The sequence below is a fragment of the Eleginops maclovinus genome, chromosome 16 (genome assembly GCF_036324505.1).
Source record: "Eleginops maclovinus isolate JMC-PN-2008 ecotype Puerto Natales chromosome 16, JC_Emac_rtc_rv5, whole genome shotgun sequence".
Taxonomy (NCBI): Eukaryota; Metazoa; Chordata; class Actinopteri; order Perciformes; family Eleginopidae; genus Eleginops; species Eleginops maclovinus.
In genome coordinates, this window is record NC_086364.1 from 8,235,502 (window position 1) to 8,262,836 (window position 27,335).

Here is a 27,335-nt window from a genome sequence, read left to right on the forward strand (position 1 = left end):
GCCTCTGTTATTCATCCATGGAGTGTGTGACTTTATCCTAAAACACCAGTATTGGTTTTAAAGGGGCAGGTGGGAGGAGCACTCACCTTCTTATATTGTTTTTATTGACTCAGGCAGCCATAAAGCACTGAGTGAGACTTGGAGAGGAAACAGAGGCAGGGGTGTGAGAAGCAGCGCTGGAGGTACTTTGTCTGAGGCTTGTCAATAGATGCTGTGACACTGTTCTTTGTTTTGTACTGCTGTTTGAGGCGAGGTGGTATGACGGAAATCTATATTATAGTGTATAATGCAATAAATAAATCAACATCACACATCAAATAACCCAATCTAAAGGACAATGAAATTGACTGTTGCATTGTCACAGATTACAAAATATTTGTATTTCATGTCTTTGGATTCAATCACTTTTACAGCAGAATTCCTTCCACAGTTTGAGTCACAACTTGGACTTCTCCGAATGATAACTAAAATCTTTACACGCAGACAACGAAAGACACATGTTTTGATTAAGTGCTACATACACTTTCTGTAAATATCATTATCTTTAATATTATACCTACTGTCCAAAAACATGTCAAGTGATGGCATTTCTGAGAATAACAGTGTGCTGCATGCCTTGCCTTGCTAGGCTAAGTAGTGCATGCTAAAGGCCTGAGAATAAAGACGTCAAATAACCAAGATAAACGTTTAGGTTTGGAACTACTTTATCATGTAATGTCCAAGCCATAGGATTCAAATGATATATTTTAATAAGCACTAAACTAATATTGACAACATTCAATTATTTTGAGGGGAGTTGTTGGTTGACTGAAAAATGGACAAACAAGTCCCTGCAAATGTACTCTCTTGTGTCGTCCATCATCAGTGCCTGCTGAATTGGTTTCTAGCTCTTATAAAATATGTGTTTATCTAGACATATATTAGAACTGCCAAGCACTTTGATTGGATGGAGTGGAATAGCAAACCAAGGCCACACATACATCCTGCCACTACTGCTGCTCGCTGTAAGCTCTCCCATGCACTGCTCTGAATTACCTGTCAGCATCGATTACAGCGAGTCAGTGTGGATAGGATCTTGGATTTTCTCTCCCTCAGAATTAAGATAAGCTCCTGCCTGCCTGTTTGAGATGCCCCTTGTTGACCCACCTGTTGAGTGTGATGCGAGATGTGTGTTCCGCCACTGTGGCCACATTATCCTCCAGCTACGCACACATGCACTCACACAGAGTTGGCAGCAGTCTGTCCTCATCTGTTTGTTTCGTCAATCGGCCCCATTCCTCCCTCATCTCACCTTTGTTTTCTGTACTTGTTTTAATTCTTTCATCCCTAACCCACCCTTGCTAAGCTATCGCGCTGCTCTTATTCAACCTCATCTCTTTGCCACATGTTGTTGACAGTCAACTCAAACGAGAATTCAAATTTCTGGAATACAACATTCTGCTCATTTACCTCGTAAAGTAAAAATTGGAATTTAAAAAGGCCATTTCCAAGTAGTTATGGCACACAAATACAGTATCTCCTCCTCCAGAAATCAAATAGACAGAAAATTAATAAATCAAATAGAACATCTGTGCAAATCTTAAATGTTATTGCACTTTTTATTATCTGATACTTGTCTTATCTGCTTTAAAGCTGGCTGTTCATTTGTCAATTTAGGCAGAAAGAAGCATCAAAGCAAGAACAGACAGTGAGATTTTAATTACAAGTTGATAATTACTACAACAAACTAAAGAAATGCCTTCTCACAAAGCTAATGTAAGTATTCATTATTTTAGAGCCATTCAAAAATGTAATGTGTTCCTTCTTGGCCGATGCTACAACCCTCCTCTTAGTTTCAATAAATCGGGCTAGTGGTTTTTTCGTGATCCTGCCAGTGACAAACAAAGACAAAATGTTACCTCCCAAGTGAAGGTAATAATTCCCTGAACCTCTGTATCAGCGCCACAGCAAAACACATTTAACTCTCTAAGCTGCAGGCTTTGAAATTAGTCTCCAACAAACAGATATCTCTGCTGGAGACTGCCTAATATCAGAGCGCAGCTTTAAAAATCTTCCCGCTTCAGGAGGACTCTGAACTGCTAATATGACCATTTATTAACGCCAGCAAAAAGAAATATATTTTTCCTGACCTAACGCACAGTAAAAAGTGATCGTGGTGGTACAGAGAACTTTCTATTTTTAACATGGGGATCACTTTTTTCTTGACTTATGAAGAGAATAATGTGAAGCTCCTTGAGCTGTAGATCAGAAAAACTGTTTATGATTCCTGAAGTTTCCTATTCATTACCAAAGGAAGAGCTCCAGGCCGTGCATCAATATGACACTCCAGTTAAGTATTGGTCCTGTGGTTTTGAGAGGAAGTTTTTCATCTTTATAGATTCTGATTGGACTTTCTAATGCCCTGAGAAAATTATATGTGACTTTGTGGTTTACCGTAAACCACGGCAAAAGCTTTCATCAGGAGGGGAGAGGCCAGCCCTAAACGAACGCTTTCTATAATTTGCACCGCTTCCAGCCTAATGTTGCGTTGATGAGAGTCTCATGGATGGGAGTCTGGAATCTAATATCATTTCGGCTGAGGGCTGATTACACTCAAAATGGTGCGCACAGTTTCCAATATGTTGAGTTAAGTAGATACTGGGGGAAATTTATATTTTGGTTTCTTACGAGGGTTTTCAATTTTACAAACGCTGATATGGGTTTTTAATGCCAGAAGATATGAGAGGCGACTTGCGATGTTCTCCTAAACTTTAATGCCATTTCATCCGCGGGGAAACAAGCTGATGTGTAAATGGATGTACTGTACGTTCAAAAATGAAAGGTACTATGGTTAAAGGGGCTCTACTGTATTATGCCTTTTGGGGTTTTCCCTTTCCTGTAGTGTTCTATAGGTTTTGTGCATGTAAATGGTCTGTAAAGGCTAACATCCCATAGTTGTCTCCAGAGGGAGTTTCTACTTTACTGTTTTTCCCTGTTACTACTTGGTTATTTCCCCCACAACACTATGGTATGACTGCAGACAGTTATAATATACCTGTATCTAGAACTGTAAAGATGACTTCATTAGTTGTTAACTATTAAATGAATCACCAACTCATTTTAATAATTATTTCAATCTGTTTTAAATGGCAATTTACTGACAAAACAAGAACACAAATTGAAAAAAAAGGACAACAAAAGTCATCATTGTTAGCCTGTCTTTTAAAACGTATTTTTAAAACTCAATTTATGTAGTTTTAAGGTAAGACTTTATGTCTCGGTTAACACCGGGTCCATAGGGTTAATATTGGTAAATGATCAAACAGTGCCATGAGAACTAACACTAACATCAGGTCACAACAGCTCAGCCGCAGTGGGTAAGTAAATATATTTTCTCAAACTGTCTACATTTCTTGCCCCCTGATCTTCAGTGAGTACTGTTATTTGTTGTTGGGTAAATCACATTTTGAGTTGGGGCTGCAGGAGCCCAGTTTCTAATATGACAGTGACTCAGGCCCACATTGCAAGCCTTTATCAGCTTGTCTCAAACATGGCAACGTAATTGTGTCCCCGTCAAGCCATTCTGTTATTGTACTTACAGCTCCTAATCCCCCTGGTAATCCCATCGACTTCACTGCAGCCACAACCTTCCTGCTTGAGCTTTCCTGGACAGCTGTCATCTATTTCCATTTAACTGTCAAACTGTTGGGACAGATAGAAGTTTATTAGCAAGGTGTGATGCAGTCAACATTTTCTTTATCTGCTTTCGCTGTCTGAATAACTGCGCCCATATGGAGACCTGAAGACTTGTGAGGTGTGGGAATAACAGCCCCGTAATTGGATTCATTTGGAGATGATCATTGTACCCATTAGAGCCATTTGTGTACAGTGATGTAGACTCAATCTTTCATTGCCTCCTCCCCTCCCCTTGGAAATGAACAATTATCTTTCGTAAATTGATTCCTGCCACACACAGAACCAAGCATCAAAGGTATGCACATAAAGCCACTCAGTCCAGCACACCTTTTATCTGTGTCACGCTCCGCACACACTGTGAGCTTATCTCTGCATGCAAGGATACATCTAGTTCTTGAAGAAACCTCAAATCATATGATTTATTTTGTGTCTACTTGCCTCTAATCCCCCATAATCCATTATTTGCTATGCTATGAATGTACTTGCTGTGTTTGAACTTCAGAAGGTTTGAGTGATACTGGTGGAGAAAAGGACTGGAGGCGTCGGCAGCTATTGTTATCAGATGATAGTCAACACCGCCTTGGGCATATCCCACCCTGAGGCTGACATAATTTACTTACTGCCATCCCTGATCTAATATGTTCAGGCTCACTCCGAGGGCCAGGGTATGAGCCAACTGTCCTGAAGGGATTTTATGGTAGTCTTAATGTAGCAGAAAACACAACCATGCTCACATCTTAAGTGGATACACTAGCTAATACCATAGAGTAGTTTACTTATTGTGAATTAAGGCTCAGCATATCATACACTTAAGTCATGCTGTCTAACATCATGGTTTTAGGATTTAAAATAATCTTATAAACACAAGTTTTAAATAATCTACCCTCTAATGCTTTCGTGGCCCTTTAAGGGTTGATATGTTTTGCATTTGTTTAATATGTTTAAGTACATTATCTAAAAAATGATATTAGAAGGTATACAAATATATAATTTAGGTTTTTTTTTTTCCTGTTAACAACAATGTATTTGGACTTCCATAACTGCTGTTTCTTTGAATATTCCACATCTTTTGGAGAAATTGTTTTAAATGTTAATCTGATATTGATGGGATTATGTCCCTTGCACCATATATAAGAGTTAGTGGATTCCGCTCAAGCAAAAGTCAGTCAGCTATAGCTTCATATTTCATCTAACTCTTGGCCAGAATATCTCCTAAACTGTAAAACTTTAGCTCTAACAGATGATCTTTTATACTTGTGGTTAAATGGAATAGTTTAACAAATTGGGGATTGGCAGGATCAACACTTCCTTTATGGCTATGAATGGTACAATTGAATTTCCACAATGCTTGTTAAAGTAAGAGTAACAATGACATTCTGTTGTAAATCCCTTTTACTGAGTTATACAGCCTTGTCTAGAGGATTAGAAAGTAAATCCACAGCAAACTCAATCTCTGTGTTGCGTCTTCATGATCCTTAACAGCTTCCGATTTCTTTACACGCAGCACTTTCACCCAAAGGAAAACAGCCAAGCATTAAAGTAAAGTACTTCAAAAAGGCTGATGTATGTGGAGCCCCCATCGAGGTTCTGAGCCAGAGGCTGAAGGTGCTGTGTAGTTGCATACTGTAAACTCACCAGGTGTTGTCTAAGATTCAGGTTAAACCTCACTGATGCCTCCAGGCTGTCCGTCCTCTGCCCTACAGAAATATTGCTTCCTTTCACTGTTTGTCTATGCCTTCCTCCAGCGAGACTGACTGAGAGAATGGTTAGTAGTCTGTCACATGCATGCAGCCAGAGCCTCTTAAAAAAAACAGAGTTAGCTTTTTCTTGAAGGACGTTTCTATTTCTATCTCCTCATACTGAGTCTTTACAGTGTCTGGCTCTCCTGGCAGTCCATTCCTTGTTCTTGTAGGTCAGGTGTGTACTTGGAAATCTAAAAATGTCCGCAATTGGGAGTCATTGCAAAATCTAAAGATGGTGCATCTTGTTGAGGTGGAATAGTTGAATCATCAATGCGAGATCATCTCTGCTCATCAGTCCCCACCCTAACTATAATGATGAAAGGGTCAGCCATATGTCATGCATCTCAATGGAGACGGTTTTGCACCCTGCCAAAGCATCAGTAACTGACAACCTGGGTGTTACAATGCGCTGGTGTCTATCTATTAGGAAAGTTAAGGTTCCGGAAAAAAAGATTAAACAGAATTTTCCAAATAAAAGTAAACCCCAACCCAAAAACACAAATTAGGATAGTAGTAGCAATACAGGTGCCAAGATTTGCAGCTGGCATTACTACATCGCCAGAATAGGGAGATCATACGAAATAGCCACCGTCGGGAAAATGGCATTGCCCGACGAGTGGAAACATTTATACCGTGGCACAGTATAGCGCCATGTTGCCGTACATGAGAGTTGCCTGCGATGAAACTCTATCACAGTGCTGAGTGTTGAAAACTATATAATGAATGGAAGAACTTGAGGAAGTTACTTGTGTGAAATCTGCAGTCCATGAGCTGCAGCTCTTCTGCAGTTTGACTAACCCTGCACTCTGCAGGAGGATATCCGTGGTGTATCCATTAAGTGGCAAAAAACTCTGACATTGTCTACTCACACTGCCCTGAAAGCCATAGCATGAAAATAATAGAAATCAAAGAGCATGAATCCGACAAGGTTTCTGCAGGTGTATAAAGATCTCTGTAGAAGTTCATGCAGCTACAAGTCAAGAACTGCTTTGAATAATTATTCAATTATCTGTTCCCTCCTACTTCCCCATTCCAGTTTTCCACAAGAAAACTGGAATGGAATGTGGGTTTGCTCAACTTTTAAGAAGATAATGGGCTGAACCAAATATTGTGTGCTTGGTGACATTACTAAGAATCTTTTATGGATATTTTATGGAAATGTTACCTGAGACTAACATTAGGCAGCACACTCACCCTGAGGCTCAGAGGGAAATGATTGCCCTTCATTTATTGCAGTATATTGTTACAGGATTCTGTCTGCTCAGATACAAAGATGCTTGTTTGGGCACAGAGTTAAAGAAGCTGAGGGAGAAGGACTGGGGAGGGGGAAAAACTGTCACACAAGGTGGCCCGTGACAGACAGTGCCGTACCATTCCCGAGCACTAAGGCATGAGTCAATCACAACTCTAAGTGCAGGACATCTCTGCAGGTGCCGTCTCTCCTGAGCTCCTTCAATACATTACAGTGATGGACGTGTGTCAAGGGCTGAGAAAAAGTCAAGCGACTAACACCAATCATTTGCTGCCTGGCAGTGTAATAGGTCCATGTAAAAAGGGAAGATAGACAGAAGTAAAGTGTTGCTCAGTTCTCTTGGAGAAGAAAGACTTCTTCCTACAGATCAGCTGTTGTACTCATTGATCTGACAGTCGCTTCTTTTCATCCAAAGAGAGCTGGAGTCTGCGTCTGCCTGGTGTGAAAATGTTCCATTTTTGAAACACTGTCTCTTGTACAATATCCCTCTGAGGACGTTGCCTATTTGGTCTGGGGGGAAGTTTTGTCTTCTGTTGGTTTGCAAAGATGCCTGCTTTACCGGAAACAAAAAAGAAAGAAAAGACATTAGAACAGAGAAATAAGTGTTCTGACAATTTCTGCTGTCATTTAGTTCAATCCCAAACTGCACCAAGGTTTCTTTTTGAAGTTGGCCTATTATGGAGGCTTGTCAAATGTAATTAATTTCAATTTTTAAAAGCAGGTCTGAATAAGATGAGGATATACTGTGAGGCAATTGCGATTTTTGTCAGATCTTTGATTTAATATTTTTGGCTACTTCTGAAACCACCATTTCCTGTATTGAAACCAATACGGGAAAACGTATAAAACATTAAGACTGTCTTTATATATAGCAATATTTAGCTTAGGGGTTTTGCATCAATCAAGGGAAGGACAGTAAAAAATGTGGCTCATATTTTAAGCGATAGAAGATTGAATTCATGAATAATTCTTTATTAACAGATGGTTAAAATGGGAGGATTTTAAACTTGTATGTGCCAAATATGATAATCCAATACATGTTGTGTGTTTTTATAACTAATCTCTTGATATTCCATGGAAACAGCATTAATTATACCTTTACATCAACCACATTAGCATATTTTTCTCACCTTTTCAACCAAAAATGCTGAATTCTTTAAGTCTAACAAAGGAGATAAGGCAGTACATCCTGACAAACTCTGTTTTCACCATCTATGCCTATTATTTTATGTATGGAACAGGCCTCACAGTCATGTTAAGTCAACCCCAAAAATGCTCACTGTTCAAGGAGACATGTCCTGCTCATCATTAGCTTGGTTGGTGAATCCCAGGCTTATTTACTGATTGCATGAAAAGGGACCTGATGAAATGAAAGCCACCAAATGTGCAGCCATTAGGAACGTAAGCCATTTCTGGAAGCATGTCGAGCACTTGTGGGAACAGTGTAAAGCAGGGGTGTCCAAACTTTTTTCACCGAGGGCCAGATACAGAAAAATATACGGAGAGCTGGGCCACTTATAGAGGTGAATATTGTCTCAAAAGTTAAGTTATAAGTTAGCAAAAACAAAACAAATGTATTTTGTTGGCAGCTCGTTCCTTAAAACAGAAGCCTCAGATTGCTTATAATAAGAGTAATTATGAAGGTTAAATGTCAAGCCTGTTATGGAAATAAGTTATTGAGGGTTTTTTATCAACTAAGATTTGTTAGAAAATGTTTTACATTTTAAATGACTGAATTTATTTGAAAATTGGGCTCATTAATGTATTTCATATTGTATAAGTACAATATAAGACAAGCAAAAGTTTAATTTGTGGGCCATATTCTATTATACTTTTAGAATTTGCAGAGGGCCGATTCAAAATGGCCAGCGGGCTGCATTTGGCCCCCGGGCCGTAGTTTGGACACCCCTTGTGTAAAGCATCAATTAAGTACAACTCTATAGATGGATCAGACCATTTAAATGTTGCCATGGTGAAGAGAGTTACAAATCATTACTGTAGTTCTACAATCAGTCGCAGCCCCTTCAATGGGCTCTTTACCACTTATTCTTGAAACTACTCTCGTGAAATTTGCATATGTTCATACACTCAGGATGCTCCAACATATTCCAATGGGAGCTGCAACACCACTTCCCTTACACAAGGCTTGCGGGGTAAAGTGCAATTACTGCACCCAGCACCCTGACACGGACACTGACACAGCAACGTAATTATCTCTGAAGTTGGACAAATGCAGCCCTCATTTTTAAAACCCTTGTGTAAAAGGTCAGTAGGGATGGCCTGCCACTGCTAATGTAACTTGATAGGGGGGGCAACCAGGAGAATGGCCTGAATGGAGCCTGATTAGCAAGAGACAATTGCTAAACAAGTCGGATGGGAACAATCCAACACATCCCACCTTTGTTAGGAAACTGACGGGTGGCCTCAAGCATCTCTCCATGTGATGCACAGGGGCCCCACAGTGAAGGACTACACACAGGAAACACAAAACCACAGCATTTCAAAGACTAATGACTTTCTATAAGACACTCACAACTTATGCCTTTAGTTGTTCTAATATTAGAGTCAATCAAGTAGACGTTTTTAAATACCTTCACCTGCACTCGGCATAACCTGTTGTCGCTGGATATTCTGGGCAGATGAGTCAAAAATAATTTCACCCACATCTATATTTCTAACATCCTGATGTCTTTATCAATTCTACAAGCAAACAGTTCAAACATTGTTGGAGCTTCTCTTTCCCTCCTGCCTTCCATCTTCTAGCTACATGTAAAAAACCTACATGTTTGCCATCCTATTTTCACACGATGGGTAACAGGAGTACTGCTTCTTTAATGCTACCACCATGAGCAGCAATAGTTTGTTCTGAGGATTCAAAGGCTTTATTTGACATATGCACAAAAGTTCCAGCATAGTTCTGTCAATGAAAGTCTTAAATGTGCCCCATTATGTTCATGTTCAGGTTCATATTTGTATTTTCTGCCTCTCCTGTGACATGTTCATATGCTTTAATGTTCAAAAACCTCTTTATTTTTCTCATACTGCCTGTCATGCAGCACCTCTTTTCACCCTCTGTCTGAAACCAGAGCCCAATCTGCTCTGATTGGTTAGCTGGCCGGCTCTGTTGTGGCTGGTCAACCGCTCAGAGATGTCACATCCCTTAGCATCACGTACAGTCTGTTGGAAGACCAGCCAATACAAGCACAAGTGATACATCTGTCCAGCAGTGGCTCAGTCAGTAGGGGCTTGGACTGGGAATCGTAGGGTTGCCGGTTCAAGTCCCCGAACAGACTTGAAATATGGAAAGTGGACTGCTACTTGGAGAGGAGGAGAGAAACTCCCTCTGGAGGTAACTTTGGGATTTGAGCCTTTGCAGACCATTTACACGACCAAAAACCTATAGAACATACTAAAGGTAAAGGAAAACCCCAATAAAGCTTTAAAGTACCCCCAAAAAGCTTCAGGCTCCTCCTACAATGCAATAAACTTAACACAGGGGAAAAAAGACACACACTTAGTCAAAAGTATTTAACCGCTAAGTTTTGTGTGTTTTGAAGAGCAGATCACTCTCTCATTGTAAACTCAGCATTGCTAAAATGGAGGTTATACTGTACTGTACTGTAATCAAACAGTGAATTATTAACAACCCCCAGAGTGAGGAAAGAAAGTTCATTATATCATGTTTTTATTTCATCGTTGCAATAGTTGTCTGAAGACTAGCAGCTTCGTCACCACCTGAAGAATGTTTCACTTTGCACTACACAACACTAAATCAATATTGGTGAGCAAAGAATATCACAGGTGTTTCATCAAGAGAGTGTCAGTTGTATCCTTTATGTGTCACATGTCCTGAATCATGTGTGTGTGGTTAGGCCCATACAGTCTGTAGTAACATAGCCTGTGTTTTTAATCCTATCCAGGTCTTCTGGATCGGATGGTTCTTGACATTTTGGCTAACATCTCTCCCAAGTAGAACGATGATGTAAGCACACAGGCTTTTAGTTGGCTGGTGTGCAGCCAGGTAGAATGACATATTGCAAGGAGCCCTGAGAAATGTGCTGCAAATCACACTTAGGTGAACACAATCTCTGCCTTGACTTTCAAGTTTCATAAATAATGCAGAACAGGCTAAGCAAAACATTTGGAATTCCCAGGAGCAAAGATGAATAACTTTTAAATTCTACTTTTAAGTGCACTTGTTTACAACAGAAGAGCATGATATTCTTATCGACTGAAGCTAAGCTTCTTTTTCACCACAGTATAGTAGAGTGTTCAAGAGGACAAACATTTATAGCCTGAGCAGTCTAAAAATGACACTTGACTGTTTAACTTTGCCCTGGAAAACACTCATCTATTTTAAAACACAACATAAATCCTGCACAAGCAGGTCTGGGACTTGAGCAGAGTGGCTCAAGCAGGTCGGTCCAGGAGGGGGTCAGAGTTCAAACAGACTGTCAATGAGGCCAGATTCATTCACAATGTGTTTAAAACCAACTCCCCATTGAGCACTTTGTAACACACTCTCTAAACAGACTATACTGATCATCATATTGCGTCATAACTGAATTTCTCGGGGAAATATAGTGTGAAAAAGAGTGTGAAAGTGTGTAAACATATTCACTGTCTGGTTTGTAGCTATTGTTAGAAAGTTAGAGGATGAATGTGCTGGGAATATTATAATTTCTATACACCAAGCTCCCACTTAATCCACCATTTTTATTTAATTTTGGTTATGTCTTTTGGATAGTTTTCGTTATAGTAGGGTAAGGCTTAGGGTTAGGGTTGTGTGCAGCGAATAAGCCAGAAAATACATTTTAAATAAGTAAATGCAGCCAATACTTCCCAGTATTATCTTTCCTTAGTATGAAATCAGGGCAGAGCTGTCGTTAAAAGGGCAGTGACACTGCCAGAACCTAAGTATGGCAGGAGTAGGTAACAATAACAGAGATATGAGTTCCAACAAATATCACACTCCAGAAGATCCAAAAAACATGAGGAAACCAAGGAGAAAATACATGTAGATGATCAAACACTGCAGATGTTTTGCTGTAATTACCAGTTGTCAAAGTTTAGTACTATCTTATTACGTACGTCATAACTCAAATGGGTCGGAAATAGATGTATTAGGTTTTTTGAATAAGGTAATTTATACACTTACACACTGTAGCATTGGGAAAAAAAGAGTCATTGAATAAATGAGAGCAAAAGTGAAAAGGCAGGGGGAAGAGAGACAAATGAGGAAAGAGACAAAGAGGGAAGAATAAGTAGGGGGGGGTTCTGCCTGGGACAGCATGAGGGCTTTTGTGTGATAGCTGCTGGTAGGAGGCTGTGAAAAGATAAGGTTTACTAATAGGGTGTTCAGGAGAATGTTTCATTTAATATCATACTTTACTAATGCAGCCATGGAGTAATATTGAGCGTCGGCGCTATTCAGGAGAGCTCTGAGAGGGTTACATTGTGGACTGTTAGTGGTGCTTTGGAAACCGTTAATCTTGGTAGAGAAAAGGCAGCTGCAGCACTGAGAGGCTGTTATGAAGGGTGGTTTATGGCAGCCATGGGCAACATTAGGTCTGCAGACCTGATACTTTAATCATTCCCATGAACAAATATCCACTGTCTTTTCCTCCATTCCATTTTCTTTTTTTACTCTCAGCTCTACTAGTACCTTCATAGACCAAAAACATTAAACATGCAGTATTTGTGATTAAGCATACTACAGTTCTCAGTTCCATTCTCCTGAAAAAGCCAAATAAACTAACCAAATCATTTCAATGTGACATGCATGCTTACTGTATATACGCCAGCCTTTGTTCCAAAAAAGTCCCACCTTTTTTTAGCATTGTACTCCAGACTCATAATGGAGTTTTTTTTTAAAACAGTATTAAATTAATGCAGCAGAGCCAGGTATTTGCTGGTATAGAGTACCATGGATTTAAAAAGGAAAGCTTATTAAGATTTGTTTTGTTTTAATCAAGGACTTATGGTTAGATTATTTAGTACAAAGTTAGTTGACGAATCTCTGAGAACCCTCTGAGTAATACATGTACAATTCAATACCTGTACTTCCTCTGTTTGATAGTATTTATTTATTTGATAGATATTTTTCCAAATAACATTTTAGGTTCCAATTTAACTCAACTTTATGTGTGCCCGAGGGGCAATTGGTTTTAGCAGCGAGACATATGTAGAAAAAAACAATACAAAAAGCCCACAGGGAGGATCAAAATGGTTCTCAAAACCTTCTTTCCAGCTTGCAGTCAAAATTAAAGTTTCTGAAACGCCTCTCCTTTTATATCCCTACAATAAAGCAATAAGCAGGCCTCCAACCTTCCTGGTATTGATCTGAGGTGGAATAGCAAATGAGAGAGCAGTATTTCCTCTGCACTATTTAGCATTGTGATATACGACCTCATCACTGAACATTTCTGTTGGCTCCCTCTTATGTTTAGCTTGTAACTAATTAATTGTGTATGACTTTATTAGCTACTGTACCATCGCTGGAGTTGCTCACGCCCGAGTTTGTGTAGGAGGCAGCAGGAGAGTTTATCACTTAAAGTCTCTAAACTATGTATGAGACAGGACATTATCCTTATAAACAGAAGGAAACCACAGCAGGCTACAAGTTATTGTGACGAGCACGTTCAGTAATGTTGTACAAAACCAAGAGAAAAGGTCAGGTTGAGAAACGGGAGATGCAGCACGCCAACTTGGTGTTATAGGCAACAGGAGTTTGGAACATGTGCAGTGGGCAGTAAATGCCTCATAGGTGACCAGACCAGTGTAGTGCTGGAGGCAAAGAGAGAGGAAGAGCCAAAGCCCAGGAACACAGCCAGCACAAACAGATGTTGGAAAAGGAACCAAGAATCCCACACAAAGCCAGGTGCTGGATGGCAGAATAAAAATGCAAGAAATGTGGACAAAGATCACAAAGAAACAATTCTTTCCACTACAGGTCAGGTAAACCACGTCATGGCTAGGAATGCAGACATTAGCTCACACAGTAAGCATTAAAGATAAATAAAAAAACATGATTGTCTATTAAACTCTAAATAGATACTTACTGTAACTCTTATGTTGCAGACAAAGCCCCAAGTTAGTTGATCAAATTATACCCTCGGCTATGTCTACAAGACCATAATATAATTTAGGCTGCTGAGAGGGCTCACAGTGAGCAATCTATAAAGTATAAAGATCAGTATAAGGTGGGCGTCAAAAACTTGTATACACGTGAAGTGTTGTGCTGTATCATGCACGACTACTAAATATAAATGAATGATAACAGAGAACAAAGGATCATGTAGGGACAAAGGAACACAGCGATACAGCGAACGATATTCACTGATTTTTAATGTGATGAAAGTGGAAACCAGAAGTAATGTTTAACTTTAAAAGCTGAGTGATAACTGGGAAAGAAGCACATAATGTCTGCCACTGAGACATCAGCACAGCTATATCTGGAGCAGTCATCTCTTCCCTTGATGCAGCTAGTGAAATTTGCCAAAAACCCGCTGCATTCAAGCAAAGTGGAAGCTGCTCTATGATGCAGCATGACATGTGGTGTTTTCATTATCTCTGTGACTTTAGCAATTAGCACATAGAAAAGGGTTGCCAGAGAGTACATCAAAATGCTGGTACAAAAAAGGCTTACAGACAACTCAGAAAAGTAAGTAGTTTATTTCTTTAGTTTAATAGATTAATGTTTTTTTACCAAATCTACATTCATTCCAAGGCAACCCTGAGATGCTAGCTTACAACTTGACTGTTAAAACACCAACTTAGATCATTAAATTGAACATAGTTGAGTAGGCTCTGAGGTCAAAATATCACTCTTCTCTTCTTCTTTTCTCCTATAAGTTGACGTATATGAAAAACAACACATCACAAACAAAATAAGGAAAAGAGGAGAGTTAGCAAAGAGACATTAGCTTCAATGCTAATAGATAATATGAGTGAGTAAGGAGCACACAAGGTTTTTAGATGTTGCAGTTGTTCTCATTGCTTCGTCACTTCAATGCCAAATATTGTTACTATGTACATACTAGTGAGAAATCAAAGATTAGAGAAAATATTAACTGCATGTCCGCATTTTGTGAATTAGGTGTCAATAATTGACACTTTACTAACACAGTTGGAAAGAAATTCATTTATGTGCAATTTATTGTTCATAATTCATCCAATTTATAATTTGTGGCAACCATGAAGTCTTGGCAACTGGAATGATCCTTAAGTCAAAATATAAAACATGTAACGAAGGTTTCCTTATGAGATCAAGAAACAACTGATAGTTTAAGTAGTTAAGCATGTTGTCTGCCTGCCCCTTTAAAGTTGTGATTTTAATCAGTTTTTCAGAGAGCCCCCCGGTGATTTTGTCTTTGTCTGTGTTTATGTTACCTGCGGTGGGTAATCCATCACAGTGAACAGCACGTCATCTTTTATTTATGTCATTATGTTGTTTTTGCATACTAATAAAGTTGACAGATTAGCAGCAATTGCACTCAAGCATTAGGATTACAAAGACTCTGAGAAATACCTTTTTTGTTCCTAATAGGTGAATGAAAAACTAGTGCTTCACCAACATTTTTTATTTATTTATTCACTTAACCCACTCTCTACTGTTCAATAAAGAAATGTAAGCCTTCTAAAAGGAAAAATCAAGCTGCAGCTTTTTGATGAGCTACTAAATATGTGGCGTTAAATACAGCCCATCCTCATCTCAGATATTTATACTGTGGAACTGGCTCTATTACAACAAAGTAGTTAATAGATTGAAGATTAAGTGACCTATTTCTAGAATTAGAAAACCCCTCAAGTTTAGTTTAGTTTCAACTGACTTAAAGTTTGCTGGAGTTTACTTTACCAAAATCAAAAATAGTGGATGAATTATTTAGGTAAAAATGTAATGAGAGTGTCATTAGCCTAACAACAGAACTTGCAATTCGGTCTTCATAATACAAATGACTAAAAATACACTTCTTTGATTTTGATAATCTTACATTCTACACAGACTTACTTTGGGCTTCAGTGAATCATCATTCTGGTCACTAAATCAGGTCTAGTAATACTTCATTTTTAATTTTGTCGTAGCTCACAATAACTATCTAAAAGTGAAAAAGAATTACAACGAAATGAAACCACTAAAAAAAAACTCTCAAGAAACCATGACATCATTAACATTTAATGGTTCTACAATACACAGTCAGTATAATGTGTAATCATTTAATGTGCTATAATCAGCACAAGTTTTAGTCGTCAAATGAATTCTGCTTGAATAGCTGAGTGAATAATTCTGGGCAATGAGTTGGCCGCTGCTCTTAATTTAATAACAACCTTGAATTGTTGGATGACTCAGATACTGTTTTATTATTGTACACTATGCACTTTTTTATTATACTGTTTTCAGTAAACTCTACAACTGAATTAGGTTCTTAGAGCATTTGCAAGGTGTTTCTTTAAGCTAAGACAATGTCCTGACTATTTTTATGCTTTTCAAGCAGTTCCCTTCTGTAAACAGTCTCGAATGCACCGCAGAATGCACGATGCTAAGGCTTGAAGCGACTGCTTGGCTGCGGTGTTGACACTGTAGCTTCATCAGACCCCAAAGTGCATTACCAGCTCCACTCAAACCCTTTAATGAATCAACTCTGGCAAGAGCCATCAATATAAAGACACTGAATAATGCCTTTAGTGCAGACACTTAGCTTGTAACCCTATTCATTCTATAAGTGCTGATTGAGGAAACAGGGGAAACTGCTGCAGTGCACAGGTTGTTCTCACTTATGATGTCAACCTGAAATGCATTTATGGTTAATAGAAATTGCTTGTTTCACAAGATGTGGGCTATATACAAGCATGGCACAATGTGATACAAAACACTGATATAAAGATTTTGCATCTTTAAAGTACACTGTAAATTGAACCATGAAATGATACACCTGTTTTTGAGCAGCTCTCTTACCGACAACAATACCCACACATGCTTGTATCTCATGTTACTTTCTACTCATTGTATTATAGATGATGTCTGTTCATTTTCCCTGCTTAATTATTCAATTCAATCAAACAAGGTTACATTTATCTTCATATTGCAGGAATGAGTTACCAACATGTCCATCTGTCGTAATTTTTCTAAATTGAATTTAACTTGGATGTATTTTACATATTTTGTAAAGTATTCCCTGAAATGAGAAGCAAAAAGCAGGCTTCTCTGAGTCAAGAGTTTGCTGAGTCATGACATTGCTGTCTTAGTAGCTTGCAGAGTAGAGGCGTAGTGTTGTGCTGTGATTTATTGAGTGGGCCTGCTGCAGAGGGGAGCAGGGAGAATAAAGTGCTCTCACCTGGAAAGCGAGGCCCACTGTGGTTAGGTGAGATTTTCCGAGGCTTCACTTCTCACATTACTGTAAAAAGATCCAATGAGGTCTGAATGATTCCATATTCATGAGAGGATGGCTGAACAGTCACAGGAATCGTGTATGCAGAGCCAAATTGATTCTTAACATTTATCCGCGTTTAATATGTGAATGAGCACCAGGAAGTGTGCAGGACGTTAGAGCTCTGGTCACTTTCTCTAAATAATGAACACAGGGCGAAAGTGTGCAGAGGCCAGTCTGCAGGGTCTGTTTACTGCATATTCAGTGAAGTGGCTGGGAGGAGTCCCCATAAACCGCTTGAACACACTCCCAGTGATAGGGCACTCTGCACACTGTGACTTCCCTGGTTTGTGGTTAACAGGTTTCCGTGTTAACATATGTACAGTGCGGCTTCATAGACCCACACTCCCTCTCCGCTGTGCATGCTGAGCTTCGTGATTCAAACGGGGCGAGATAACTTGTGCCATTTTTCATGACACATCATGTCCCAGATATGCATCGCTTACCAGTAAATGTAGGGTCCCTCTTCTGTTGGATGTTTTTTTGACATAACTCATGCACTCAGAGTTACACAGTAAGGATTTCAATCTGAACTGGTTTATGGATCATAATAAACTTGAACGCAAGGATTTTTACAGCACTCTGTCAACTTGACAACCTCTGCAAACATCTCTAAGGCCTTAAAGCTCACCTGGGATGCAACAATTTCAGGCTTTTACATCTCAGTCCTCCAAGTCTCCTCTGATCTCATCAATTAAACTGCAAGCTCCCCTTTATGGAAGGCTTATACCTTTTGTCCTTAACACGGTAAAGCCTGTCTTTATCCACATAACCTGAAGGGGACTCGGTCAATCTCAGCAAACTGATATGAGTGTATCTATTTATATTTTATGACCAGTAAACAAAATGAATTACATTTAAATGGATTAAGAGTTTTCTTGAATAACCCAGTTTAACCCTTAAATGGTTTTAGTATCCTGGGGGATACAGTCATTTGACCGGCTCTGCCATTGTATAATATGGGTATAATATTGTTGACACATGGGTGCATTATGGGTCTAATAACAGTGTTAAATAGATGTTATAATAGTGTAACATGAGTATTATACAATGTAATAATGGTTATAACATGGGTATATAGTGGTGTATTAATGCGTGATAGGGGTGTATTAATAGTGTAATATAGGTTTCACATGGGTGTAATATGGGTCTAATAACAGAGCGATGTAACATGGGTTTAATAATGGTGTAACATGGGTGGAATACACACCATAATATGGGTGTAATGTAGAAAATAGCAGTCAATTAATTGTACAAACTATTTATGTGATGGCTATAAATAGTTTGCACCAGATGACACTTTAAGGGTTAAAAAAGGAAAAACTGTTAGTCCATTTTATTCAGGGTAAAATGTTGATTTTCCAATGATGATATCAATTAGGCAGGCAATAAAATACCCATCGTGAACCATGGGATGCTTTATGGAGTTCCTTTGCATGCCTCACAATCACAGTTTGAATTCAGGGCTCATAATGGCACTGATGACAGGACTCAATTTAAATGAATGCCGGAGCTGTTGGTGAGATTCTTTGCTCAGTTGTAAGTCTTTATTTAATGGTGGCAGTAGAGCTGGAGATAGTCTCCTGCCGCTTCTTGATATGATCTTAATTTGGAATTTAGAGAAAAAGCCACTGGACAGCAGCAACATCACTGTTTTACTGCACCATATGTCCTCAAAGATGCCTTAGACGTTCTCTCATGAGAATATCAGAAAACACGCTCATACAAAGCGAACTGCGCAGTACATGCACACTCCTATTTGAAACATTTATAGATACTGAACAGTATTAGTGCTGCAAAGGAACATAGTGTGTGCTTACATGACTTCATGCCTCTCCTTGAAAGTGCACAATGTAGCATGAATCCTTTCTTTTCCTGAAAAGAGCCTCTGTGCATTAGTGGGTTCTCGGCACGCACATGTACCTAACTGTTCTTCTCAGTCATTCCCAGAATACCAGCACACAATGCTCTCTTCAGCTGGTCCTGCCCTGAAGAGAATCTGCTAAAAGCAATAAAGGCAGTGAAGTAAAACTATGTGGAGCCCCTGTTATTCTTGTCATCCTTATCATTCCACTCCACTTATTACAGATAATAACAAATGACTGCCTGTGTCACTCAAGAAATCTGACTTTGACCAAGAAGAAAGGCTATTATAGTGCCTCACAAGATGTTCCTGATGAACAATCCTGGAGAGGAAAAACACACATGGGACTATATCAAAGTCTTTATCACATGCATGTGTTCAAGACCACTCTAGTTACTATTCATTACTATTCAGAGCCTCCCTGCAAGCAAAAAAAGAAGGAACCGTGTACAAATATCAGACATTAAATGAGTGACTCCCCAGGCAAAAGAAAACAGCCCCAGAGTTTGTGCCGACTTAATAGCTTTTCTTGCCTCTGTACCCCGAGGTCCTGCCCGTTCACAGAGCAAGGGGAAATGGCCTGAACAAAAGAGTGTGAATGCACCTTAGAAATGAAGTGTCAACAGCAGGCTTTCCTTTAATGTGGCAGGGGTTAAGTGCAAAGCTTTCATTTGTTGAAACAACAAAAAAGGCATCACACACGTGCAAGTGTCAGGTTCTTAAATAGGATATTAGATAACATAATACTGAATGAATGTACTGTATTACAAACATACATGATGAAAAATATACCATCAACAAATGTTAAAATCCACAAGTCCAGCTTAAATACAAACTGAGTTGCCAAATAAAAGTAATACAACTTCAAAGTGAGTTGTTGCCAATCTCCATCTGCTGAAGACTGTTTCTTTCACATTTTAGGATCTGAAAGGCTCTACAGATTATACCCTACTGCACACCAGTTAAGGGTGTGAAATATACAAAAAACACACGTGTTCCCTCAAACCAATTTAAAAAACATTGCTCCTTTTCCAGTTCATTATTACAAAGTGAGTGGATAAGAAAATAACTTACAGATTAAGTTTAGGATCTGTAGAAAAACATCTAGGGGAGGATGTGAGTGCAGGGAAGGGGGATAGTACTGTCATTTTATCTTTAAAAGGGAACATTTAAAGGGGCCCTGCTGTTATGCTTTTTGCGGTTTTCCCTTTCCTGTAGTGTGTTATATAGTTTTTGTGCATGTAAATGGTCTGCGAAAGCTTAAAAGGTTCCCTCCAGAGGAGTTTCAGTCCCTAACACTCCCCTCTGCATGAAACGCCTCCATTGAACTCCTTAGTTTGCTTCCCTAACATAGTGACATCACTATTTAACACCATCGCCTTTATTGGCTCAAACTCCAACATATATTACGTGAGGGGCTAAGGGGCGGGACTTCTTTAAGCGGTGGATCAGCAACAACAGAGCCAGCCAGCTAACCGATCAGAACAGACTGGGCTCTGGTTTCAGACAGAGGGTGAAAAGAGGTGCTGCAGCACAGGCAGTATGAGAAAAACAAAGAGCTTTTTGAACATTAAAGCATGGAGACATGTCACAGTAGAGACAAAACATACATATATGAACCCATAGGGCCCCTTTAAAGGGTCTATTCTAAATCCATATTAAGATTTTATTCTTTTTCATTTGTAATATTTACATATGAAAAACAAACAAGATTGTAGTATTTAAAAGACGGTTTTAGTGTTTGCAGAGCACATCGGGTGGGGTGAGAAGATATTACTGTGAACAAGCCCTTCAGCACAGAGCTGTCACCTGTTTCACACCATTTCTTACATTTCCAATGAATATATATCATCTTTCCTCTAAGTAGAGAAAGTATACAGTGGAGTATGTTGTTAGGTGCTTTAGCGGCAGAATTGTGCATAATTGCTTGTTCACAAACAAATCATTAAACCTCTGCAACTGTGCCATTGAACTGAATATTTCATCTATTTTACTTCATTTTAGATGAGGCAGCATGTACAATGTAACCTGTGATGTATGATATTTTAATATTTACATGACAAGAGTGGCGGTTTCTTGCATACCAACGTCAGTTACACAAAAATGTTCCATGTTTAATGTTTTAGTTTCTCCTTATAGTGCAGTCATGTTTTTACTTCAGCAGCCAGGTCTACAAGCAGCCATGTTGCATTTTTCTGTAGAGCCATGACAACATCATTATGTGTGCTCTAGAAAGCATGCCATGCTGCTTAAATATTGAATGAGTGAACGAATAGCACACTAGCATCTCGCTTTCATGAAGCTATCAGGAAAGCCATTCTGTCTCCAAATGTGTTTTTTACTGTAGATAGCATTGGCTATGGTTGAGGGTACAGTAAGTATTACTGCATGTCTATTTTTAGCAAGGCAATTTTAAAGTTTCCAGCGTGCATACACACACACACAAGACCAAGTGTGTGTACGGAAGTGTTCTTTTTCTTGTGTGTGTTTGAGTGTGAGCATGTGTGTTGATCTGCTTAAGGCTTGTTGTTTGTGGGTTCAACAGGCAGCACATTCTCTGTTATTCTCCATAGGGGAAACTATCTGTGCTGCTCTCCACTTCCATACCTTTAGGCGTCACTGAGACTTAGTCACTCAGATGTAAAACCAGAAACTTCACGAATTGAGTATTAGAAAAATAAAATGCAAATATAATAACTTCCACCTCCTGTTCAGTCATTGTGTTGCTGTGTTTAGTTTCTATCCCAAACAACCCCAGTAAGTGCTTCATTTCATCTTGTCATAGAGAAACTGCATCAGATTACATTCATTACTGTTGGTAATTAAGATTCTACATCACAGTGGCCCTTTAAAAGAGCAGCAGTACTTTCTGTGACTGTACAGTATGATACACCCTCCTCCACCACAGCTGCTGAGCTTTAATTTTCTGCAAAGTGAGGAACTCCTTGATTGGCAGCTCAGGATCACTGAAGCACATAACAGTAAATACTCACCACCTCAACTGGGACATCATGCAAAAATTAAAAATGGTTTTATTTAACACAAGTTCCTGTGACTAAAACTAATAGGGCAAGGAGGAATGTTTATTGAGAAGCGACACTTGAGTCTTAACGCGGTCACACTTAAGATTTATTTCTGTCGCTTGGCCACCGACTAATGGAAGTAAATACATAATACAAGATAATATAACTCTGTCAGCGTATTGACAGCTTTGCAACCTGATTTTATAATCATCAGAGACAGCAAATCAAATTAAATGACGTGTTTAGACATCAATGTAGGGCATGTTCTCCATTTACGTGTAAGTTACTTCAACCAATGATTGATGCGTCCTTTTCTCATTACATTGCGAAAAAAAATGAGTGATTTGAATTTAGACACATTTTAAAGCTGGACACAACAGGAGGCTGTGTACAGCGTGACATGACCCCCTGGTGCTAAAGGTCAATAGATGTTCAAGAACATTTTCTCTAAATTGCTGATGGTTGTTGGTAACACCTGATGCCCGCTGGGTTCACACAGCAGTAACGCACTTGGAACGACTCCCAATAGAGGCAGTGGAAGAGCTGAAGTCATATAAATATGTAAACAATTTCACAATGCATCCAGTACATTTAAAAAGTATTTCTTTTCGTAATAAGTGTCCTCAAAACTGAGCTAAAAATGTTGTTTTTCTACTTTCCTTTGAAGAAATGTGACTGTGTGGGTGCTCCTTTTTTAAGGATAGAATGGAAATGCAGACAGGTGCTTAGGGGACATTGATTAACAATATCAGCGACTTTAAGATCTAATGGGTATGATACGCCAATATAAAACTATGTTTGATTGTGAATAATCTGTTAAAAAGGTCAAATATTTGACAGTTTCAGGTCCATAAATATAATAATTTGCTATTCACTAACTTGAATTGTTGGTCAGACATTTCGAGACATCTACAAATATTGTTGCCAATTGTTTCTGTTTTCTGATGGTTAGAATCAGTCACTTGTTAGTTGCAGCCTCACAAAAGATATATCTTTCAAGTCAATCACATATTCTCCTGACAATTATAGCTATAATAAGTTGCATACATTATGTGAAATGCTGTTCATGAGCGCAATACCATCAATTGTATTAAACTGAAAATTAAGGAACAGAGGAAAGTGTTTTTCTGCCTAATTTCTTCACTGGTAAACGTTATATTAATTTAGAAAATCTCACTTTTTATCTTTGCTTAACAAGTAGAGGCCTTTTACCCTGCAAACCACTTAAGCACACTAATCTCTTCAATTAAGAATGGGGCACAACAAGAGGGTTTGCCTTTCATTACACAGAGAGGAGGGGAGAGCACACATACATTGACTTAGGGTCACTTCTTTTCTGAATATTTAAACTGCTTTCTTTATTCCAATAGATTGCAGATGACCAGACATGAATAGCAAATCTAAACTCCCCCTCCTAGCTGTATAAATTGTATTTTCTTTTATAAAGCCTCCACTTTGGATTGTAATAGCACCGATCAAAATAATTTAAGTGAAACATCCTTTATGCATTTCCAAATATTGCTACACCGTGCTACACACTAGTCATCTCCTAGAAAGTTGACACAGGCCAGAATAAATTGGCAGTGATTTAAATTCTAAGGAGTTGCTCAAGCTGTGGATCCCAGCAAGCTATTTTTGTCTTCACATCCATGTGCGCTCCTCTGCACGTCAGCAGCTGGGCAGAATCAGTCAGATCGGTGCCAGTGCTCAACCTTTCAATGCTCCGGGTCAGCGTCCTGGAGATCTGCCAGAAACTCCAGCTCCTTAAGACCATATGGGGTCTGTTTCTCCTCACCACCTCCACTATTCCCCTCCTGCACCCGCTCCTCCAGGGCTGCAACCTCACTCAACCTCATGTACACATGCCCTGTGTACAGCAACACAAACAGTAAGACTGTTTCTGTTGAGATGGGAAAGCATGAGGGAAGGATACTCCTTCCCTTCTCCCTATGAAGCATCAATGGTCTGCCTCTGTGACCTATACACAGTTGCTTCTGCAGTCAAGCGGTATCTTCATTTTTACTATTCACATTTTCCTGTAAGTACCATAGGACACATTGGACCCTCAAGAATTACGAACAAATTCCCTCTTTTATTAACCTTCAATCTCTAGCAAGGTTTTTTTTTATTGTTGCTCTATTTTTGGGTAAGATAAATACATTTTCTTTCAACGATTCACAAATTGTTTTTCCAACACTAGGAAACACAAGTTTTAGATTTTAGGAAAATACAATCATGACATTTCAATTATAAATATACATGTTTTGGACCAATTGTAATGATTGCTATTACATTTTCTAGGCTCTAGATTTTGGATTTGTCCCAATTAGGACTTTAAGAATCCTTATGTGGTTCAGCTTGGCTAACGTACTGCTATTTGATGCATTTTAGGTTGCTTATTATAATTAAATACACAACTCCAATGTATGACTAAGTGGAATTCACCCTTTCGCACACCTCGGTATGAGCAGATTTGGATGATGAAGAACTTTTGGGGTATCTTAAATGAATGTTCTTATTGTCTCTGACAGAAAGTCATTCAGGAGAATATTGCTACTAGGGCTGTCAGTTAAAGGCGTTATTAACGGCGTTAACGCACCTTCCTATTAACGGATCTATTTGTTTTTACGCGCGTTAACGCGTGCGTTCTGTGACCCTGGGCCCGCTTCGTAGTTTAAGAAAATATCAGGAAACCATGGTAACGTTGTGGATCACAGCAGAAACACATACCCTGCCGGGTGGTTTTCTTGAAAAGACCAAGGTAATATGTACGTGCTGCAAAGTGAATTAAGTTTCCTCCGGAGTACGCCGAGTTTAAAATATCACTCGCTGACAAAGCATAGCGCTGATTCAGAGACCCCACAGAGGACAACATAATAGCTAAATGGTGGCTACAGACTGTAGGTCAGTAAACACTGTGGAGGATGAGGCTCTGCTAGAGTCAAAACGACCTTCTTAGGAGACTTGGAGAGCCGCCACTGTAAAAAAGATTCATAACTTCGTCGCAGGTTGTTGCAATAACAATGATGTTTACTGTCTTGAATAAATACATTTACATTATTTATAATTAATCAGAATTATAACTTATAATAAATAAACATTGTTTATTTAACATTGTTATTATAAACATCATTTATGATTAATTAGAAAGCAATCATATTTATCCACCTACAAAAACTTGAAGAATATCCTTTTTAAGGTACATTTAGAACAGATAAATAATGTGCGATTCATTTGCCATTAACTATGGCAATCATGCGATTAATCGCGATTCAATATTTTAATCGACTGACAGCCCTAATTGCTACATAAGGCCCATTGTTTATATTTTACCTATAACTTCACATGCCAACTTCATGGTGGGTGCCAACATGGGCTGATGCAAAGCTATTCCTAATTAAAATAATTATTTCACTTCAAGTTTCAAGTTTTTTTTTAAATGTAATTATCTTATGAAGACAGTGTGTGATGTGTTTTGAGGGAAGATTTTTGAATCTTGAGCAACCTGTGTGTCAAAGCCTGGTGGAGGGAAAATAAATGTTCCCATTGGTTAAAGATGGCAGGCAGGGGCAGCTGCAGGACTGACCCTGCCAAGGACAGAGAGCTTCCCATGCCTGCTCAATGCAGTAAATGGGTCATTGAACAGCTAAATGGAGTCATTATGTTGAGTAATTAAAAGAATACTGCTGAAGTCTCCCGAACTGGCCTTTTCTCTTGGTTCCGCTGCTTTTTGTGTTGTCACGGGCCTTTGCTGAAAGGCAGCTGCCTTGGGCCACTTAAACTATCACCCCTTTCACTGAGATGCAAATAGCAGCCTTAGCGGCTAATTGAATTGCATTATCTATTGTACTCTCATTTAGTCAAAATCAAGCCATTTCGCAGTTTTCCATTAATGATTGTTGGAGATTGAATTTTGCTGGTGCTTTCCATCTGATATGGCATGTCATACACTCTGAATCACAAGGGAAGAGACCACGGAATTGTTTCATTAGAGCCAGAATGTTCATATGAATACTGATTGTGAATTAATCTGGAGCTCGTAGGTAATGTACATAGGTGGGGAAATTCCCTCTTTGCATTGTTGTATATTGTAGGGACTCGGTAAACAGAAACATAAAAGTAAAAAGGAAAACATGTATAAAAGATGAGGAGGTTGTGTTTCATTTCTATTTCCCTTACTGTAGTGAATACCAAACATCTATCTCTGGGCCACAAAGCTTCATTTCCTCCATTATTTGAAAGTCCAATAAAAATGCATGAAGATGTGCCGGTGCAGATTCCCCGTGGGCTGTGTGTGCAGCACATGCTCATTTACTTTACAGGGAGTCATTAAGATGATAGGGGGGGACTGATGTTTGATTAATTAGTAAAACTAACTTTGGCAGGACCGGACACTGAAACAGAGGCTTTCATTAGCTTCTCCCTGTTAGATAAGGTTAATGAGGTGGTTCTGATTCTTGAAAAAGAAATGAGAGGAAAAAAAGAGCGTGCACACTGCTGAATTCATTTTGGAGACGGCAATGCCAAAAGAAGGTTATCCTCTGAAGAAGCAGCTTTTTATTACATGCGCCATTTAGACCGGCCTCCACGTATTGGATCCAACATGTCGGCTTAAATACCTTCATGTTAATGAATGTATTAAGTACATGTCAACATGCAAGCTCCATTTACTCCTACTACGCTGTTTAAAAACAATTAAAATCTTAATAGAAAATGACATATCCATATCTTCTCTGTCATTTCATCTTTTTCTTCAGAGTTCAGGAAGAGAAATCAGTGAACATCTGCATTGCTCGAGGACACCAGGGATGCTTTCTCACACCGAGGACTTCAACCTAGATAACAGGGGTAAGTGCGAGTATTCTGCTTGAGCTTGAGTCAACTGCAGCGCAGCATGAGCAAACGCCCCGTAAGAGGATCACAGAGAATCCATCGCTAATCCACTGGTCAATACACACGACAAGCACGGTGCCAAAGACACGTTACTTAAAGGACATGTCATCCTGAGAGTGTACAGACTCAATATCACTGTGTGCATTCATGTGTTCAGGTGTCCACGTTCATACCTGGGCTTTTTCATTTAAATTAGCATATTGACAAAATGCTAATTTAAAGGAAAAAGCCAAAAGGTGGATTTTTTTCACAAGTTAAAAAGTAACATTAAAAGAACATTTCTTTCTAAAAAAAATATATATTTTGCCTTCTATATTAATGACCCAACACCAACACCTCATCGAGTATGACTTATTTATAAACCTCTGATCTTTTTTTTGTTATTATTTATTTACCAGCTAAACTTAAATCGTTTCACATATTTTAAACCACTAGTTGTATTAGTTTATGGCCAATATT

General features: G+C 38.9%; 1 protein-coding gene across 1 annotated transcript in view; it reads left to right on the top strand.

Annotated features, from left to right (window-relative positions):
- The window catches only part of elfn1a (extracellular leucine-rich repeat and fibronectin type III domain containing 1a), a 63,709-nt gene that overhangs the window by 14,689 nt on the left and 21,685 nt on the right, over nt 1–27,335 (top strand). Inside the window, exon 2 of the mRNA XM_063903292.1 lies at nt 26,741–26,831. The gene's annotated coding sequence lies outside the window, so the exon portion shown is untranslated. The remainder of the gene's footprint in view (nt 1–26,740; nt 26,832–27,335) is intronic.